Raw genomic sequence first — 16,686 nt, 5'->3', positions numbered from 1 at the left:
ATATTATAAACAATTAAATATTTTTTAGATAAAAAACAAATAAACAAATTTTTTTTTAAAAAAATAATTACAAACCCTAAAAAAGGCGAATTAGCCAAACCCTAAAAAGTTGTCAAACCTAAACCCTGCCAAAACCTAAAACCTATAGGAGCATAGTATTCACTATTAAGTTGTCCCCAGCAGAGTCGCCAGCTGTAGCAACCTGCCCTAAAAAATATAGATTTAGAGTCGCCACCTATTCTGAAGGGCGAATAGGAAACCCTACGCAGTATAGAGATCAGGGTAAGATACGATATTCAGGTCGAGGGAAGGTGTTAGGCACCCTCAACCCTTTCCTATGGCTTTGAATCTAAGGTAAAGGTTTATAGCAAAATTACAGAGGTTAATAGCTAAGGAAATGAGAAGGGGGAAAATTGAGATTTTTGGGAAGGGGACTCGCCTTGGTTATCCAAGTGCCTACGTATCTCCTTAGGGAGAATCAGAGTCAACATAGTTCGGGCACAGGATTGTACGCCTTAGAGTTGAATTGAATGTATTTGAATTTGTTTTGAAGGCTTTTTGAATGGCCTATCGTAGTTCGTGATTTGAAAGACATTTTGAGTTGCCTTGTCGAAAAGGATGAAAATCCGTAGTTTGATTTGAAGTATTCTGAATGTTTTAGATTTGGGCGTACAACCCTGATTTTATTTAGCACTATTAACCGCGACGATCAATAGATTCAATCGCCATAGTTAACAGATTTGAAGTTGTATCGTTACCAATTTTAATCAATTGATTTGATTTTCACTGATAACGAATTATGGTATTTTTTAATAATTATGAATTGATTTGCATTGTTACCCCTCGCAATCGATTGATTCGATTAAAAAGAATAACAAATTTGAAGTTAGAAAAAAAAATTAATCATCACAACTAATAAGATAGTTGCAACCATTTAATCGAATATAATTTAATTGCATTTTAATTAAATAGAATTTTAATTAAAATCATTGTTGACCACAGCGATTAATCGATTTAATCGGCACGAACAACAAATTGACATTTTAATATAAATATCACATAATAATTTATTTATAAAAATAATTATTATACAATTAATATATATTAAAAGGTATTTTAATTAAAACAAAATAAATAATTAAAAATATTTAGTTGTTAGGGATTGTAATTCTGTGTGGCTAAGTTGAGGGCTTATGGTATGGGTATTGATCCCAGGGCGTTAGATCTAGGGGATGATTGGATTGAAGGCCCAGATCTGAGGGTACATGGTGAGCCATAGGAACATAGACACACGGGATCAAGAATTGTAAATTCCAGAAAAAATATATGGGGGAGCGAGGATTCGAACCCTCGTCCCTCCGTTTCACATATGCTTCGCTCACCAACCCAGCTACGGATATTACGCGTTAACCAAACGCACTCAAACAATTATATAAGAAACAAATGAATGACCAAGAGAACGCGCGCGAAAATTTAAAACATCCAATCTCATGATGCCACGCCATCATCTTCTTCATTCAACCTGTAAATTCCAGAAAAAATAGCTACGAAATAGCTATGCTTTTGTCCGTAGCAAACCAAACATAGAAAATAGCGAATCAAACATATACGCATATAAAATTTTCGTGACCTAACCAGATCCTTCGTCTGAACCCTGCGAATCAAACTATGGCCCTAATTTAATCTAATTTTGACCCTAACAAAAACCCCCCAATTCGCAACTAAGAACCCTAAATCGGCTAACAATGGTGATCCTTACCAAACATGCCCAGAAACTTAATTAACGGTTCACAAACATTCACAGCATCAATAGCAATCATAATATAGCATCAAAAGTCTATGAGAATGCGTGCAACAGTCCAATCGATCCAGTTTTTAAAATTACATACCTTAGTCGATCGGAGGTTAATCTGGGGTTGCTGATGAAGCGTGATGATCCCAATACCTTCAGAATCCTTCAAGGAACGATTTGCACTCCTTAAATCTCCTTGCTATAGTTTAATTCTTCAAAACCGAATTGGAGTTTCTTGATGAATTTTTGAGTTCTTGCATACACTCCTCTGCCCCAGATTTTCAACCCCTATTCGTGTGGTTTGTCTATTCTACTTATAGAGAATGTATTAGGTCAAAACTTGAAGCCCAAGGCCCCTTGAATCCACTCTTGCAAAATTGGAAAAATTTGATTTGAAACTTTAATGGAAACTTGCTATTTTGGCCAAAATATGATTCACTCTTTTCCAATCTTGCTAGCACGAAATTGTGTTGACAATATGCAATAAATGCTAATTGGAATTGGCTAATGTGAATCCTTTAACTCAATATTTGATTTTCTTTTCCATTATATCACTTTAAATCATTTTTAAATGAAATAAAAATTATATAAAATCAAATAAAAGGTTAAAATTCATGGCATTTTGTTTTGGGCATGCTAATGACTTGTGGACCAAGTTTGTATCATAATACCATAGGCCCATTTGCAAAATTTTCCAATTTGAACCTTCTTATTTCACACTTTGCCTCCAAAAATCACCCAACTTTGATCAAGCATATCTCACTCAATTTTTAAGCTATGAGGGAGTTCTAGGACTTTTTGGAAACCTCAAAGTGTCCTCTACAAGCCACTTTGGAACATATTTTTCATTTGGAGCTTTTATCTTGATCATATCCTCTTTGACAAAAACTGCTTTTGAAGGATGCCTGAAAATGACCTGTAATCTTTTGCATTGTATCTCTCAAATGAATCATTTCTAGCCCTGGCTTGTGAGAGACAAAGTTGTAGAGGATCCAATTTCCTTCAAAATAGGCTTTGAGTGGGGAATTTTTGATGTTCCATGTGAAAGTTATGCCCAGTCAAAGTTGGGTTAACTTTCTCCTAAGAAACCCTAATTTGAACCTTTTTGTATTTGTTCATCTCTGAGTTTCTATTAATGGAATCATGATCAATCCTTGATCAAATGATGGTTATACTTCACATACTTGATGTTGACCAAAATTGGGAGGCTTTGACTATGCTCTGATTACGGTTGACTTTTTAGGTCAAACCAGTTGACTGTGGATCATCTGGACTTTTGAATGAGTAATCTTTGGGACTGAATCTTGAACTTTGAATCATTGTGAATGAAACATGGAAGGCAAATTTTGGGGTATGACAGCTGCCCCTGTTCAATCTTCTTGAACCTGAAGAGGTAGAAGATGATTGGACACTGAAATGCCCTGAAATTTGCTTGCGTAGGGAAAGAGTTCTGTGGGAGATGGGCTTATAGATGCCACCCCTTTGCCTGGCAGGATACTTGTCTAAAGCATATGCTTTTCAGACCTGGATCATTTGATTGTATCTGAGGAGAGAGGGAGTAATGTCTTGCATAAGACTACCTGAAGAGGTTCCTGAATAGGGTATGTCGAAAGTTGATGCGAATAAGCTTAGGCTTTGAACAATGCTTAGGAAGAATGTCTTGGAGAAGACTAACTGAGGAGTTCTTTAAAAGAACTAAGCGTGTCTTAGAAAAGAATGGATAAACATTTTTAAGAAGGCTACCTAGAAAGGCATGATATGTCTTAAATAAGACTCACCTAGAAAGGCTCCTAAAAGGATATGAAACGTCTTGAACAGGACTACCTAGATAGGTTACGGTACGTCTTAAACAGGACTAACCTAGAAAGGTTCTCGGGAATGATACGATGCGCCTTAAATAAGACTATAAGGTTAACTTGGATATGTCTCAAACAAGACTGACCTATAGAGGCTCCTGGAGAGGATAGGGAGGGATTGGATACATGTCTTTAAGAAGATTACCTAGAAAAGGAATGATATGTCCTAAACAAGACTAGCCTAGAACAGTTTTTGGAAATGGTGTGATACGTCTTACACAAGACTCTCCTGGAAAGGCTCTTAGATAGGATACGGGATATCTTAAACAAGACTTACCTAGAGAGGTTCCTATAAAGGGAACGATACGTTTTAAACAAAACTATCTAGAAAGATTCCTATAAAGGGAACGATATGTTTTAAACAAAACTACCTATAAAGGTTCCTATAAAGGGCATGATATGTTTTAAACAAAACTATCTAGAAAGATTCCTATAAAGGGAACGATATGTTTTAAACAAAACTACCTATAAAGGTTCCTATAAAGGGCATGATATGTTTTAAACAAAACTACCTATAAAGGTTCCTATAAAGGATATGGCATGTTTTAAACAAAACTACCTAGAAAGGTTCCTATAGAGGACATAATACGTTTTTAAACAAAACTACCTAGAAAGGTTCCTATAGAGGACATAATAGGTTTTAAACAAAACTACCTAGAAAGGTTCCTATAAAGGACATGAAACATTTTAAACAAAACTACCTAGAAAGGTTCCTATAGAGGACATAAGACGTTTTAAACAAAACTACCTAGAAAGGTCAGGATACGTCTTACACCAGACTGCTTGGAAAGGTTAGGATAATTGTCTTGGACAAGACTACCTGGAGAGGTGAGAAATTCTTAGATTGCTTCTGGATTGCCTTTGAAGAAAGACTTGGAATGAGGTATTAGAATTGTATCTGTGCGCGTTGACATTGAATCGTTGATACGATCGTATTTGCACTGTAATTTGATGATAACATCCTTTTGATTATGAAGTGACCTGAAAAGGCAGCGTTAGTTGTATGCAATGTTATGATGCATGTGTCACGTAACGAGATTCTCAAAATAAATGAGAATTATGTATGTATGCCGATCCCACATTGTAGGTCGTAAATAGTACAAGCGTGGGAAGATCAGTTACGCAACAATGCTCCTTGTGTTTGAATTCTTGAAAGATATGCCCCTAGTCAATAGGATTCTTGATTGTAAGTGTTGATTTGAATGTGAAGCAGATGCTTTTCAGAATGAATCCTGCGTTTCGGTTGCGCCCAATGGACAGTAATTTTGCTGAGCACTCAGAATGAGATGATGTCTTCTACAAGATTACCTGAAGAGGTCCTTGGAAAGAATGGGAAATTGTCTTAAACAAGACTGCGCTTTAAACAAAGCTCGAAGGGATACGTTTGTGCCGAGGGTCAAAATATTCCTATAGAGGATAGAGACCGTTTTTAAGGAATGTGGGGTTTTAAACAAACCTGAGGAAAAACATCTTGAAGAAGATCACCCTAGAAAGGATGGTGAACTGTCTTAGAGAAGACTCCATACTTTAAACAAAGTTTGACAAGGTTTTTGGAAGCATAAGAGAAGTTTGAATATGTCTACAAAAGACTAACTGAAAAAGTTAAGAGATGTCTTACAGAAGACTACCTAGAAAAGGTTCTTAGAAAGGAATATGTCTTAGAGAAGACTGTCTGAAAGGGTTTGAAAATAGAAAGGATAAGAAGGTGGGTCATTAAAAGACTGTCTGAAAAAGGCTCCTGAAAAGGGTAAGAAGTATTTGAACATGTCTTAAAGAAGACTATATGGACAGATTGATAAATATCCTATAAAGGTTCCTGGAAAGGATGTGAGAGTGGCATTGACACCATCTGCTAGTGAGTGACCTTTGCAACGTGCCCCTAAGTAATGGGCTTGCCCCATGGGCTATTCAGCGTCTTTGAGAGATTTCATGGATCTTGATTAGATTGCCCCATGTAAATGGTATAATGACGAGTTATGCCATGTGTACACATTAGCCATCCCAGTCATGCGTAAGAGATGTTTCTTTTTTTTTTTGACAAGCTTTTAAAAGCTACTTCGTCAGTCAGTAGGATTTTTTTTAGCCATTAGCCATGCCCCATGCAACTTCTCCCTGATGTTTAAACATTTGAATCTACATAGGCAAGTGTACTTTATAATGAAATTCATAAGATGCGAATGCATATGTCTGTCTTGAAAGTTTAAAAACATTTTTTGAGTAAAACAAAGTTTTTTTTTTGTAAGAAAGTGATATCAACTCAAGAGTTATAGTAGACCTTAAGGAGTCGGGATACCTTTGGTGACGACATGCTTTCGAACTAACCATGCTTCAGTTAGGACTTTTAAGGGTTGTAACGTGGCCTGGTTCACGGTTTAAAGAAACAAAAGATAAAGGCTCAAAGTTTATTTGTACCCATCCCCATCTTCGTGATGTTCTCCAGTCCTATGTGTCGCGGGCGAAAAATCGTTTTGTTCCTCTTTTTTGTGGATGAGACACCTGATGCCTTCTTTGGGCTCGAGTGCTCAAAAAATGATTTTTCTTTTGTACCGACCAAACTTTTTATTGTTTCCAAAGTAGGAAAAGGAAAAAAGCTGCAATAACCTAAAAAGTGGGGGAGAGATTCCGGGTAAGAGGGTTGGTTATACGAAGGGAAGGTATTAGCACCCAACGTATCTATAGTACTCTATAGGTTTCTTTGCTTTGTTTTTCATTCCATGTTATTGAGAGGTTCTTGTGAAATAGGTGGGACCTAAGGTGTTTGTTTGATTATGCTCGCAAAGATCATCGCGATCCTCTGCATACATATCCCTTAGAGGGAATCAGAGCATCTGTAGCTCGGGGTCTACGGGTGCTAAGGTTTGAATGGTTTTTTTTGTGTTTTGTTTTGCTCGCCAAGGATCGACCTTGTGCCTACGTATTCTCAAAGGGATGTTGAGAAAGTCAGAGCAATCGTAGTTCCCACTTATGCTAGTGGAAGCAAAGAAAAATAGACAAATGTCGTCTAAATGCTAGATGTATCTAATCTATATCATCACATACATCTGTTTGATTTTTGTTTGAAAATCTTTTCATTATAAGCCCGGGGCCATGCCACTTAGGGTGCTTAGAATGATAAAGATGTTTTTGTTTGTTTAACCAGCCTTGTGGCAAAAGTTTCAATGAAGTCAGCCTTGTGACAAAAACTTTGATTAATCAGCCAGCCTTGTGGCAAAAGTTTCAATGAAGTCAGCCTTGTGACAAAAACTTTGATTAATCATCCAGTACGGTGGTAAAACAGTTTGATTGATTAGCCAGCCTTGTGGCAAAAAGAAGTTTGATTGATTGATTGATTGTTTGTGATGATATAGAAGAGATACTCCTAGCATAGAGATGAAAAATGTCTAATCTCCTAGGGTATTTGTTTTGGATATTGGGGATGCTTATAAGAAGCCCGTGGGTCCTTGTACGAAGCCCAAGAGGAGGCTATCCGAGGGTCCTTGCATTGTAAGCCCAAGAGGAGGCTATGGGAGGGACAATCCAGGGTCCTTGCATTGTAAGCCCAAGAGGAGGCTATGGGAGGGTCACTCGTTTGTACAAAGCCCAAGGGGAGGCATGGTATAGTTGGTTTGAGCTCTTAGAGCGATTTCACCGGGAAACCATACTCTATGTCCTAACCTAAACTAGTGGAGATTCTTTGTACGAAGCCCAATAGGAGGCTATGGGGAACCTAGTGTTGTACTAAGTTGAACAAGCATATAACACAATCACAAGTATGAACAAGTACGAACAAATGTGAACAAGTACATGAACAGATATGAACAGTTATACATATATGACAAAGTGTGTGTATATAATGGAGTTTATGAAGGAAATATACCTGTAAGCATGATCCATTTGTATACACAGGGCTCGGGACTCACACTCGGGGAGAAGTCCACTTGAGTTTATTCAAAGCTATGTAAACAGGTATTTACAAAGGGGCTTGGGACTTATACCTACATGGAGGCCCATGGTATTTTTGGGAAGATTTAAAGAAACCTTCATTTTTGGTTTGTTATTCAAAGTTAAAAACACATTGAGATATGTACAAAAGGCGTACAATGAAATACCTAATTTCATGTACTTGAGTGGGTATGTACAAAAGGGCTTGGGGCTTATACCTACATGGAGGCCCATGGTATATTTTATAAAACATGGTTGATTGTTTTATTTACAGACGCGTTGTTTGAAAAACTGTTTGAAAGTTTTTGTTTTGAAAAAGTTTTCTGTACAAAGAAAAACTGTATAAAAGGAAAAAGGAGTGGGTCTTATACTCTCTAATATTCGAGAGGCCCCTGTTTTATTTTCATAAAACAGGGTGGATGGATTTGAAAAAAAAGATGTGAGATTTATTGTTTTAAAAACTGTTTGGAAGTTTTTTGGAAAAAGTTTTCTGTTTAAAAAACTGTATAAAGAAAAAGAAAAGGGACTTATACTCTCTAATATTCGAGAGGCCCCACTTGTTTTGAAAATGAGTTGAAATGATTTGAAAGTGAATTGATTACTGTTGTGAAAACAGTTGATTGAGTTTTAGGCTTACCTCGAAGAATGAGAAATTTGGATTTCTGAGTTTGAGGTGTTACCGTGATCCTCAAGTGATATGCTTGGAATAATTTATGACCTCAACAGATATTAAGCATCCACACCAGCAGAATAGAACGTCAAATAAGCTCACAACTTACGGCATTTTATGATCTTCCAGTAATTGTTTAAGAACTCCTACAGCAAATGGAAGACCAAACAAAACAGACAAATCCAAAAGACAACGGAGAAATAATCTCGAAGTCTCGGATGAAGTTAGAAAATTCCAGTAATGTGCAACAGTAATCAAATCAAAATTTAAATGATTAACTACACAAAATAATATGAAAATATCAAATTCAAATAAAATTAATTCTAAAAGAAGATATTTTTTGTGATTTTTCATGAAAGAAGAAAATAATTAGAAACATAAACTTAAATATGCATCTAATATATTTTTTTTGGATTTTTTAATAAGGATTAGAAAAGAAAAATAAAATCCTATATTAAAATAAAATACTAAGTCTTTTTTCTATGAAAATAAAAAGAAACTAAAAGGAAATTAAAATATAAATAAGAAAAAGAGAAGATTGGGCCAGGAGGTATTAAAATCAGATTGGAGGTGTAGGCTCAATTGGAGAGAACTGAAATAAAATAAAAAGCAAACTGGGCCGGACCGGGTCGGGTCAGATGGAACCCGGATCCACCCAGCTAGTTATCACATGGGCTGTTTCTTTTTGAAACCCTATCTCAAAGATAAGAGGCAGCGCCTCCCCTCTTCCCTCTTTTCACGATTCTGAAAAAAAGAAAATACTCAGAGAAGAGAAAAAGAAATTAACTCTCTCCTCCTCCCACACCGAATCAACAACAACACAAATCTTACACTCTCCCTCGATTTCTCTCGATGAACAACAACAAACTGCGGCAACCTCCGTCTCTCCCTTTGCCGTGAACGTCAACAACAATAACATCTCTCTCTCGGTTCTCTTGATCAACAACAATGGCGAACTCAGACCCGCCCTCGGTTCTCAATCGCTATTGTCTCTCTTTCAATCACTCTCACTCTCGGTTTGACGGCGGCCATGGAGGAGAAACAAGAACGAAAATCTGGGTATGTTTCTCTCAGCTCTTAATCATTCAGTTAAACTGAAAACTCACCTCCACAATTATTCATATTCAGACTCAAACAAACATAAGAACATGGTTCTGTGCGATTTTATAATGAATCTGTTGAAATGTTGAAGTTGATTGTCTGGTGTATTAAGCTTGATTTCCAGAGAAAATTTAGAATGATTTTTTCTGCGTTTTCAGTTATAGCAATAATAATTCATGCTTTATGTGTTTCTGGTGATTTTTTGTGTTACAGGAAAACTAAAGTTCACAGTAATAACAATATTAAGAGCAAGAGCCGAATTAACTTACCTATGGCGAGGAGATTTTCACCGGCACAGTGTTGAGGTATGTGTTTATTCTGCTTCTGGAAATTTGATAGATTAGGATCTGTTGTTGAATTTTGAATTGGTGCTTGTGAAATTGTTGTGTTGTTCAGAATTCTTGCTGCTACTATTTCAGAATTGTTGTGATGCTGAACCGTGATGGACGGATGAACTGTTATGTTGTTGTTATGCTGAATTTTTGTTGAAAATTGTTGCTGCAGAAAGTTTGATTGAAGGTGGTATGAAGATGAACAAAACCGTGAGTTGCTCTCTTTTCTCCCTCCTTGCGGTTTGTTGAATTGAAACGTGTGGTTGTTGATGATGAAACAACTTTGAATTGTTACTAACAACCTCTTCTTTTTTTTTTGTTGTAGGCTCTTTGATGAAGGTGATGCCACAACACCTCTTTTTGGATATTAGGGAGACTTGAAGATGCAACTTCAAGTTGTTGCTCTCCACTAAGGTATGAACTACTTCTTCACCCCTTTTCCAACTATGGAACTAAGAAACTTTGAAAATTATGAGAGAAAAGGGAGGAGTGAAAAAAGCAAGTAGTTAAGGTTGCTTTGGTGTGATTTGCAATGAAGTGAGGCCTTCTATTTATAGGAAAAGTTAAGGGAGTGTTTGGCATTTGGTAAACTTGAATGGCAAGTTTCAATCATTGCAAGATAAGAAAAAGAATATATTCTTCATCATTGCAAGAATAAAAAATAAGAATAAGAATATTCTTATGCAAAGATATTTTTCATGATATAAGCCATGTGTGTAAATTTTTATGTCATTTTATGATATCTCTAAGTTGCATAATTTTATGACATAAAAATCTCTCTTTGGCTTTTTTTTTGACTTTTGCTAATTTCACCCCTCTTTTGTTTTCTTTTTCATGTCACATGAGAACTCTTGAAGAAAGAATGAAGAATCTTGAACTTGAAGAATGAAGACTTTGAAAATTGAAGAATTCAAGAATGTCTTTGAAGTTTTATTTTTCTTTTCCTTGTAATTCCAACTTTGTATGAATGAAACTTTGTAATTCTTGAATTTTAAATAAAGTCCCTTCATTTGTAATTCATTTGTTCCATGTAAAAAAATATCATTTGTGAATGCTTGAATTTCTTGTTAGAACTTGAATGAAGTTACTATTCTTGAATGATCTTGAATTGAATTTGAATTCCTTTTGAATGTTGAAAATTTGAATGAACCCTTTTTTGAAAGGAATTGGTAGAATATCCTTGAAGTAGTGAACTTTTGAATTTCAAGTCTTGAAACATATTATTGCATCATGAATTTGAAATGATCTTGAACTAAAATTCTTGAATCCATGATCTTGAATCATTTTTTGAAATAATTTTCCAACAATGGTCATTTTCTTTGCAACTTCGATGAAATTCCCATGAATGGTCAAATAATTCATATGATTCAAATCTTCACCATGAGCAATCCATGAGTCAAAAAAAACCATGAAATAAATTCCAAGCAAGTCTCTTAAATCAACCAATTGGAAATGGCGCATAAAAAGTGGAAAACCGCCATGAACACGAAATTATCTTGCAAAGAATGAGTGAATGAACAATCCTAATTTGTTCGATTCAAAGCTTTTGAGCTTGTTGAAATGGATTTTTGAGGACCAGATGTTGATTGATGACTGTGGATCTTGAATTGAGACATAATTTCCATTGGATGTTGTCATAGGGATTATTAGAAGATGATTGAAACCTTTGATTAATTTCCTGGGGATTTTTAGGGTTTCCCAAATGTGATCCCTGATTTTAGTCCCTGATAGTTCAAAACCCTGATCTGAGAATTTGTCTGATCAATCTTTGTGTAGGAGATGTTATGAGCCAATGGATTAGGTCAAAATGATGCACTTGAGGTCTTGATATCATGTCCCAAGTCATTAGGTCAAATTCTGAGCAAAAGTCAGGAGTATGCTATCTTCAGGCAAAACCCTAATTCAGTCGATTCAAAGCTGTTGAGCTTGTTGAAGTGAATCTCTGAGGACCAAATGTTGATTGTTGATGAAGATGGTTCTTTTGAGATGAAGGGAGAACAAAACCCTAATTGATTGTTACTTGTACTGATGAGTGATTTCTTGATTAAATCCTGCTGAGTCACAAGTAGCAAACACAAGCTATGCAATTTGTTAGAGATGCAAATGATGCATATGCAATGATATGAGGTGGTATCTTAGGTCAAAAATTGGGGTATGACAGATGCCCCTATTTAAGTTTCTTCAACCTGAGACATGAAGATTGAAAATCTTCGTTTTGATAGGGTGGAAGAGACTTAAATATCAGAAGACGCGAATTTTGGACCTAAGATACCAAAATTGCGAATGATGCAAGGATATCTTTACCGAGGGAATATCAGGAACTGACTCCGCTGGGGAAAAGAGATCGGGGAGGATGCCTCAATCCATTTTAGGAAGAGAATCCGTTTTTCAGGAAAGCAAGTGTATGCTTCACCGGGGAATGATAGCTTTGTAAGAAAAGCTTACCTATCGACATTATCGACTATCAGCATGGGGATAGACTTGTTTAATAATGCGAAGGTGAAAGGTATGAAACTGTGTTACCGACTATCAGCATGGTGATAGACTTGTTTAATAATGCGAAGGTGAAAGGTATGAAACTGTATTACCGACTATCAGCATGGTGATAGACTTGACAAGGTAAAAATAGTTTCAAAGGTTCGGTTAATATTACCGACTATCAGCCTTGTGATAGACATGTTAATAATATAACCAGAACAAAAGGTTACCGACTACCAGCCTCGTGATAGTGGTTTTGAAGACATGATCAATTATCAGCCGAGTGATAAAATGATCCTGGAGACTTTGCTAGGGAAATTACTGGTTATTCAGCCTTGTGAACAGTAATAAGGCCCTGATCGTCAAATGGTCTTCATGATTGATTTCCTTGAGAAGAAAAAACTTTTGAAAGAGACATAAGCTGCTCAGATGACGAGGCTATTACTTATTGTCTATTCTTCACGATTCTGTTTGAGGAATTGGTATTTTGAATCTCTGGTAAAGACAAGGTTCTAACCAAGAATGAATTGGAAAGAGACAGTCAAACAAGACTTTGTACCCATGAGGAATGAACTCAACTGGGGATTTTCTCCTTTGTTTTGAGAGGAGAAAACTAAAGCAACCTTCTTCCACGAGGAATGATCTCAGTGGGGAACTGGAGAAAGAAAGGATGTTATTTCTGCTTATGGGTGACAACCTACTGGAGAGATGACACGCCCATACTTGTTTTTTCTTTTTCTTTCTTCTTTTTTTCTTCTTTTTTTTTTTTGGGATAGATATATCCTGAACAAGTGATTTTATAGCAAACATTGAAAAATGCGAGAATGCATAAATGATGCAAATATGTATGAATGATGAATGTCATGAATGTAGCATGCATACTGACAATACTGACAGACAATGAAGTATATACTGGAGAAGGACCGACGTCGCAATACAAACAGATACTTGGCAAATGTTCTTCAACACGGTGTAGATAACACAGGTGGTGAATGGTGTTGCATGCTCTCAACTTCTCTGGGGAAGATAAGCATCTTTTATTATTTGGATGGAAGAACCGTTTCACTGGAGATGGAAAATCTTCTTCACTGGGGATAAAAGAGCTTCTTCGCTGGGGATAGAAGAGCTTCTTTACCTCGAGGGATAATTGCTTCAAGAATTCTTTTCTGGGACAAGAATACCGTTGTCTCAACAATTTTTCAGGGAGAATCCTTTTGTTCATCTTGTGGAGACGACTGCTGATGTTCCTTCCGTTGTTCACAACTCAAAGGAAAGTTTCGCTTTTATTTTGAAAAAGAAAAGTGAAGTAAATTCATTTAAAACTTATTTTTTCTTTTTTGTTTCAAAAGTGAATAACACAATTAAAGCGTCATTTTGCAAGCTGAAAGAAATTAAAGATTGCAAACAAATGGGCACAAGGCTCAAATTTATTTAATAGGATGGTAATCAGCTAAAGGCGTGATTCCATAGAGTATTTACAAAAGTTGGAAATGGTAATTTATGCGGAAAAGGCTACATTGAAAGCAATAACCACTATCCCCTAACAACTTTGAGTTCCAACTGTGCTTGTCGCTTCAGATTGGCGATGATTTGATTGAAGATCCTTTGATGAAAAAGACTCCTCAGGTGACGAAGTATGGACTGATGCAGTTACTTTGTCATGAATCCCTAATTTTTGCCTAGATTGCCCTTTCAGGTTTTCAATCTACCAGGATGCATTTTTTCTGTTTATTGTCTCTAATTTTTGCCTGGACCGCCCTTTCGGGTTTTCAGTCCACCGAGACGCTCATTTTTGCCTAAGTCGCCCTTTGCGGGTTTTCGACTTACCGAGCTGTTCTTTTGTATTTTTTAGACAAAGTATTTCTTGACTGCATCAGCATTCACAGGATGCGGTAGTTCATCACCATCCATGGTTGTAAGAATCATGGCGCCGCCAGAAAATGTTCTTTTGACAACATACGGGCCTTCATAATTAGGAGACCATTTGCCCCTAGAATCTGGTTGAAAAGACAAGATCTTTTTAAGCACGAGGTCGCCTTCTTGAAATTCACGAGTTCGAACCTTTTTGTTGAAGGCTTGTTTCATCCTTGCTTGGTATAACTGTCCATGGCATAGAGCAGCCATACGTTTTTCTTCGATTAAGTTCAACTGATCGTATCTGTTTTGACACCATTCAGCCTCTGATAACTTAGTCTCCATGAGGACTCTCATTGATGGGATTTCAACTTCTACGGGGAGCACAGCTTCCATGCCGTATACTAGAGAAAAGGGAGTTTCCCCTGTTGAAGTACGCACTGAAGTACGGTATCCATGTAAAGCAAATGGCAGCATTTCATGCCAGTCTTTGTAAGTGACGACCATTTTCTGGACGATCTTCTTAATGTTCTTGTTGGCAGCTTCGACGGCGCCGTTCATTTTTGGTCTGTAAGGAGAAGAATTATGTTGCTCAATCTTGAATTCCTCACACAATTCTTTCATCATCTTGTTGTTCAAGTTTGAACCATTGTCAGTAATGATCTTGCTGGGAACACCATATCGGCAAATGATGTTGTTCTTGATAAACCTCACAACCACTTGTCTTGTAACGTTGGCATAAGATGCTGCTTCGACCCACTTGGTGAAGTAATCAATAGCCGCTAAGATGAAATGATGACCGTTTGAAGCTTTTGGTTCGATCATTCCAATCATGTCAATACCCCACATGGAGAAAGGCCATGGAGATGAGAGAACGTTGAGTAGAGTCGGTGGCACATGGATCTTATCTGCGTAGATCTGGCACTTGTGACATCTCTTCACGTGTTTGTAACAATCAGATTCCATTGTCAACCAATAGTATCCTGCTCTTAAGATCTTTTTGGACATTGCATGCCCATTTGAATGAGTTCCAAAGGACCCTTCATGCACTTCATGCATTAACATGTCTGCTTCGTGTCTGTCCACGCATCTGAGCAAAACCATGTCGAAATTTCTTTTGTATAGCACATCTCCGTTTAAGAAGAAACTGCCAGAAAGTCTCCTTAGAGTTTTCTTATCTTTGTTTGATGCCCCAAGCGGGTACTCTTGAGTTTGAAAGAAGCGTTTGATGTCGTGGAACCACGGTTTATCATCGATGACTGCTTCGGTTGCAAACACATAGGCGGGCCTTTCAAGGCGCGTGATTCTGACTTTAGGCACATCATTCCAGTGACTGACTTTGAACATGGAAGATAGAGTAGCCAAGGCGTCTGCCATTCGATTCTGATCTCGAGGTATATGATGCAATTCAACCTTGTTAAAGAAAGTCAGAAGACGTCTTGCATAATCTCTGTAAGGAATCAAGCCAGGGTGGTAAGTTTCCCATTTGTCTTTGATTTGGTTGATCACGAGAGCTGAGTCTCCATATATGTCGAGGATCTTGATCCTTAAGTCAATAGCTTCTTCGAGACCCATAATACAAGCTTCATATTCTGCGATGTTGTTGGTGCAGTCAAATAGTAGTCTGGCGGAGAACGGGATATGAGTACCCTTGGGAGTGATGATGATTGCCCCAATTCCATTGCCAAAAGCGTTTACTGCTCCATCAAAAATTAGGCCCCATCTTGATCCAGGCTCAGGACCTTCTTCAGGTAATGGTTCGTCACAATCTTTCATTTTCAAGTACAAGACATCTTCATCAGGAAAGTCAAACTTGAGAGATTGATATTCATTAATTGGTTGATGCGCCAAATGATCGGCGAGAATGCTTCCTTTGACCGCTTTTTGAGCACGGTATTCAATGTCATATTCAGATAACAGCATTTGCCATCGGGCAATCCTTCCTGTTAATGCAGGCTTTTCAAAGACATAGAGATTAACCAAGTAGTATTGTTGATCATGTACTGGCGGAGACGTTTTGAAGCCCAAGCCAAAGCACAACATGTTTTTTCGAGCATGGAGTAACGAGACTCACAGTCTGTGAATTTCTTACTCAAGTAATAGATGGCATGCTCCTTCTTACCAGTTTCATCTTGCTGTCCAAGCATACAGCCCATGGATTCTTCCAACACAGTAAGGTACATGATTAATGGTCTTCCTTCAACTGGAGGAATCAATATCGGTGGTTCTAACAGGTATTCCTTGATACTGTCGAACGCTTTCTGGCAATCTTCAGTCCATACAACCCCTTGATCTTTGCGGAGAAGCTTGAAAATTGGCCCACAGGTAGCAGTCATTTGAGAGATAAATCTGGAGATATAGTTCAATCGTCCGAGAAATCCTCTTACTTGCTTTTCAGTTTTTGGTGCAGGCATCTCTTGAATAGCTCTGACTTTGTCGGGATCTACTTCAATACCTCTTTGGCTGACAATGAAACCCAAGAGTTTTCCAGATCTAACCCCAAAAGTACATTTGTTAGGATTCAAGCGAAGCTGATATTTCCTTAGTCGTTGAAACAACTTCAAAAGGTATTCAATATGTTCTTCTTCTGTGCTGGACTTGGCTATCATGTCGTCCACATAAACTTCAATTTCTTTATGCATCATGTCATGAAAGAGAGTAGTCATTGCCCTTTGGTAAGTT

The 16,686-nt window shown here is 37.2% G+C and overlaps 1 long non-coding RNA gene across 1 annotated transcript; it reads left to right on the top strand.

Annotated features, from left to right (window-relative positions):
- Positions 1–9,552: 9,552 nt before the first annotated feature.
- On the top strand, positions 9,553–10,414 carry LOC131642381 (uncharacterized). Its single transcript, XR_009295867.1, has 3 exons — positions 9,553–9,645; positions 9,760–9,882; positions 9,998–10,414. It is a non-coding gene; the product is annotated as an uncharacterized LOC131642381 (long non-coding RNA).
- The last annotated feature ends 6,272 nt before the right edge of the window (positions 10,415–16,686 follow it).

The sequence above is a fragment of the Vicia villosa genome, unplaced genomic scaffold (assembly GCF_029867415.1).
Source record: "Vicia villosa cultivar HV-30 ecotype Madison, WI unplaced genomic scaffold, Vvil1.0 ctg.004911F_1_1, whole genome shotgun sequence".
In the NCBI taxonomy this organism is placed as follows: domain Eukaryota; kingdom Viridiplantae; phylum Streptophyta; class Magnoliopsida; order Fabales; family Fabaceae; genus Vicia; species Vicia villosa.
The sequence above is the reverse complement of the archived record's forward strand: the minus strand, read 5'-3'. Positions and strand labels throughout refer to the sequence as shown.